The 5440-nt window shown below is 34.5% G+C and overlaps 1 pseudogene; it reads left to right on the top strand.

Annotated features, from left to right (window-relative positions):
- The first annotated feature begins 521 nt into the window (after positions 1-521).
- On the top strand, positions 522-5076 carry LOC141679796 (octanoyltransferase LIP2p, chloroplastic-like; annotated as a pseudogene).
- Positions 5077-5440: the final 364 nt, after the last annotated feature.

Below are 5440 nucleotides of genomic sequence, written 5' to 3'. Positions count from 1 at the left end.
CATTGATATATAAAAGTAAATAAAGATAAGCCAGATAATACCCGCCCAATGGTTTTCTTCACATGGGCCTTACCTGAATGAAGTATAGTATGAGTTGAAGTAAGAGTGCATTTCTTGAAACAAATTTAAATAGTTGTTTGTATCCACCCATCTCGAACCCACCAATACAAACTCCGTCTCGTTGCGGAATTTCGTCAGATACCGTGTGTGCACGATTGATTTCTATTCACTTCTAGATTCAAACCATAAAGCATGCAAGAGATCACGTGATTCTCCTGATGATTTATGTTAAAATTAAAAAGAAATGACAGGTAGAGTCCAAATCTGGAGAAGAGCAAACAAAGGGTTTAAAATATACTCTCAGAGAGAAGAGACATTAATAGTGGTAATAGGAGATATTTTTGACATCTGTATACTCTCATGAAGAAAAATAGATTTAATCTATTTTAATATATAATTTTTAATTTTTTAAAATACTAGAAAAATAATATTTAATATTTGGTTCGGTAAATATGACTTAAATGTGTCGGATGGAGGAACCGAGGAAGTATTGCCAAACAGGCCAACTTTTTTGCTAAAAAGTAAATTATTCTTAAATATCCTAATTGACAATTAGTAATTGTTGTTCAAGTTTTAAAATTGGTTACTCCGCCTCTTTCTCACTCTGTTAAAATCTCATACCTTTTGTTCAAATGAATGAACTTTCATATCTTCTTAAAAATATTAATTAAACTAGTCTACAATATGATCATAAACCCCAGTTTTGTGATACACCCACCTCAAATTTCTTAAAGAAAATTAACCCCTTCAATACATTTTTCAAATTTCAATTCATCCCAAGCAATTCCTATAGCCCATGACTCAAAAAGGAGGTACCTTTATATTTTTCACACAAAGCCTTTGTCTTTTTGTATATACATGTACGTGCGTATGTATGTATATTTTATACTCTGAATTGGTTTAATTGTGCATTTGTAGGTGTGATGTATTTGATATGCACAATGAGCTAGTTCCTTATGTCAAGGCTTGGACTTGGCAAAAATCAATTGTAGAAGAAAGAAAAAAATTGGTTGATAAGAATGAAGATTTCTGTGATATTGTTATTGTTTTGCAACATCCATTTGTTTATACATTAGGAACAGGTAGTTCTGAGGATCATTTAAAAAGAATCAAGAAATTTTATCGAACTGGTCGCGGTGGTGAAGTTACTTATCATGGTCCAGGACAGGTACTTTTGGAATTTTGTTGTGCCAATTGGATAGTTATTTAGCTATTTTAATGAAAGTTTGGATTTTTCGATTATTTGTAACAGTTAATGTTTAATAGTAGAACAATGGACAATGCAAATTGTAATATTTTGTTTTCCTTGATTAACTAATTACAGACTTGACTATATATCATTAGTTTGGTAAGATATTTTCATCAAAAGTTTGGATTTTCCAATTATGTGGAACATTTATCTGTTTGATAGTAAAACATTTTATGGTGCAAATTTTAATCTTCTGTGTTCCTTGATTAACTTAGTACAAACTTGATTATTTATCAGTAGTTTGTTTTTTTGTAGCTAGTCATGTATCCCATTCTTAATCTTCGTTACCACACTATGGATCTTCATTGGTAACTTAGAGCTCTTGAGGAGGTGGTGATTCGAGTTCTATCGTCGTGTTTTACTATAAAGGTTTCCAGGCAAGATGGTCTGACTGGGGTTTGGGGTGGTACGTATTGAGAATTCTTATGTATCGATATATTTCCTCATGTATTTTATTTTTACATCTTCTTATGATGCTTTATGCTTGAGTGTTGTTATTATACAACAAAGGTTTTACTTTGCTATAGTAACTATGGGAATAGATTTTTGCTTAAATTTAGTTTTACATATATTTGAAACCTAGTAAATTTAGGGTTTCAATTTGAATATAAAAAGTGAGGGGCTGATTCAGGATTACCTTTCTTCGATTTTTATAGGTGAATAAGATGGTAAGATTAAAGGAATTAATGAAATATCATTTGTGGCAAAAGATAATATTAGGAATGAAAAGATTATTATTAAAGAATGTGGCATTTCGCCTTTGACTATGGTGTTAAAAAAAATGTGATTTATTGAATGATGTCCAATGCGCTTATGATAGTGATTGATCAAAAGAGGTTTGGGTGATTGGGAATAAGCTAGGTGTGTCTGTTATTGTTGGTGATTTGCGGAGCTCACTTACGAGCGTTCAGATTGTTGTGGCTGATTTGATTGCTAGAATGACATAGAATGAGCCTGTGGTCGGAGAGGAATTTTTAGGATCTCAGGCCTTTGTTTACATTGATGTCATTCAAAAATTGAAATTTGTTGATTCTTCAAAGAGGAGAAGTGTTATGGAGCAGAGTATAGATTCGATTGTTCAGATAAATAAGTAGATTCGGAGGAATGGATGGACATTATTTTTTATAAAGTGAGAGCATCTTATTAGTTGTATTCCGAAGATGGGGTAGGTGTTTGTAGGGGGAGGGAATGTGACTTTGGAAATGACGTTGAATATTGGTTGTTCTCAGGCTCTTAGGATGTTGCTAGAGGTAGTATTTCGAGTAGTAGGAGAATAACTAAGAAAATGGGATGCTATCTTTGACTGATCACTGATTGAGATGGCAAGAGGGCAATTGCAGATGAATTGTTTTTTTTACGGTAATGAAGATTACCGTTGCATCACAATAGATTACCGTTGCACCATAATCAGATACTGAACTTAGGTGAGCAGCTTTTAAGGTGAATTCTCGGCAGAGGCTGTTGTGGAGTTAGCTGGTTTAGTTGACTAAAGATTCAAACAAGATGACATTGCATATTTCTGCCATGAGATTGATCAGTTCAGTAGCTAGAACCTTTCCAGAAAGAGAGATTCATGTGCTTTTCAATAGTCGAGCTGGGTAACCAGCACCAAAAACTTTTATCAAAAGCTGTTTGGTTCGATTTAAAAAAAATATGGTTTACTTTTCAACGTCATGATTTCGGTTCTACAAACAATATAAAAAAATAAGTCAATTTTTAACTAGTAGTTGAACCATAAGTATACAGGGAACATAGATCTAAGTAATATAAATAATTAACCAATGTCAAAACACTGAGTCTATACTTTTATCACAAGAATATATAATCTGCAATTAAGCAAACTTTGACAGTCAAGTCTTCCTTTATCAACACCAGCCTAGTTGTGTTATAATTTATATAATCTTGTGTTTACTTAACATTTGATCAAAGTATAAGTTATACACTATTTACTGATTGTCTGATATCATTTACAAGTTACAAGCTAGTTGCATTTTATATATGTAAAATCTATATGTTATTAATAGAAGTGTAGTTTGGTCTGGTCTGTGTGCAGTTAGATTTTAAAACCAAAATTTTCCCTGCTATTTTTTTGGTTCAGTATATGATCGTCACAATTTTATTGGGTGCAGTTGTTTACCGTCTTCGGTTTGGTTACTGGTTATCTTTAAAAGATGTTTTCTCCCTTCAGAAGTTTCTTGTCTGGATAATCTTCTTTGTTTTGATCACACAGACGATTTTGTTGAGTGAGGTTTCAGAGCATGGATGAATGTTGACTGCTTTTGATGAGGCAGATCGTATATATCCTACTCAGTCACCTGAGTTCAGAGAATTAATTCCAAATGCAATTTATTAATTATTATTCAGGGGAGATTTCTGTCGCAGTGTCCTGTGCTTCTTAACCATTATAATGACTAATAGTTTAAAACCAATACATAGAAGATGCAGACTTAGAAATGAATCAGATGTAGTCACATAGACTTTGACCTTGATGTTAGCTAACAATTGGATGCGATGTTTGGTGGACTATGTTGGTTTATTTGAATAAGAGCATCACCATCACCATCACCATCACACCCATTTTATACCGCCCTATGCAGTGTATGGGGAGGGTTACATATACGCAGACTTACCCTCATTCCTAGGAATGAAGAGGCTGTTTCTGATAAAGACCCCCGGCTGTAGTGTGCTCAAATTTATGTGTCCTAGGAAAATAAAAACAATCTAAAAAGTGATAAATAACAGTATATAAAGATAATCCATACAATACATGCCTCATGGTATTCTATACATGCCTCACGGTATCCATACAATATCTTCGGTCAATATTTTCGTTCGCTAACAAAGTCGATCGATCAATATGAGGGAAACGAAGCTGGAGGAACCGGCCAGGGGGAGTGTAGGAGGCGATGAGAGAGGGAGAGGCAGAAACGTAGCTTCTTGGATCCATGCAACCAGGTTACACTCCCCGGACCTTCCTTCCCATGGATCCATCCCTTTCAAAATCCAATTCGGATAGTACACCACTGCATTACCTGACCACCGTGCAACTTATCAACCAAAACAAGCCCATCAGCCTCCGATAACCACCCCTCCATCCCCAAACACTCCCTCGTAGACTTAAATAAAGAAACCGAAAACTTCTTAAACACAACCCCGACATCAAAATAAATCAACCCACTACTCGGAATATCAACCCTAATTCCCTTAATAGGGAACCACAAAAAAAACTCCTGAGCCGCAATTCCAGACTATTCACCCAATTGCCCGACCCGAATAGTACCCGAAACATTCATAAGAAAGACAAAATCATAATCCTATATAATTTGATAATTAAAAACACTAAGGAGGACATAAAAAAACCTAAATCTTGCTCATATTTGAATCAAGAGCGTGAAAAAATTACAAACTAAAGGATGAGGAGCACAACATAATTATAATGTGTCCATGGTTTTATTTGAATAAAAGCATGTTCAATAATATTCATCCTCATTAAATAATTTAGATATACATTTTCTGAAAACATTTGATTGATTACTTTAGGGGATCAAAAAGTTGCGGCCATTGGCGTACGTGCACCCAAATGGATAACGTATCACGGAATATCAGTAAATGTAACAGCAGATCTTACACCCTTTGATCGAATTGTACCATGTGGGATACAAGACCGTCAAGTTGGCAGCATAAAGGAGTTGCTGCGTCAGCCTCTGTCCTTTGAAGAATGCGGAAAATTACATTTCAGCGATGATCAACTAGTTAACGCCACTTAGGATCTTCTTTTGGACCCTGGTTTAGATCTGTGGTAAGCACAACCATATTGAGTTTTTCGGTTTGTTTGTTAAATCATCTACATGCCATTTGGATTATAGGATTTCAACCTGGTTAACATGAGTGAGAACGAGGTTTATTGAAATTTCATACTATTTGGTTAACTAGGTTGGAATCTCATGATCAAAATGGGATCCTTGATTTTATCAGTCATTAATGTGTAACTCATTGTTTACTAAAGTTTCTTGATTGTATCATATCTTTGAAACTTATGTTGGTGGAAATCACAATACCAGGTGGCTTAAGAAAGCGATGTGGTAATATTCTGATTATGTCAAGCCACAAGTTGGTCCTATAGTTTCTCGT

Source organism: Apium graveolens, chromosome 8, assembly GCF_009905375.1.
Source record: "Apium graveolens cultivar Ventura chromosome 8, ASM990537v1, whole genome shotgun sequence".
In the NCBI taxonomy this organism is placed as follows: Eukaryota; Viridiplantae; Streptophyta; class Magnoliopsida; order Apiales; family Apiaceae; genus Apium; species Apium graveolens.
This window is presented reverse-complemented; position numbering and strand designations above follow the sequence as displayed.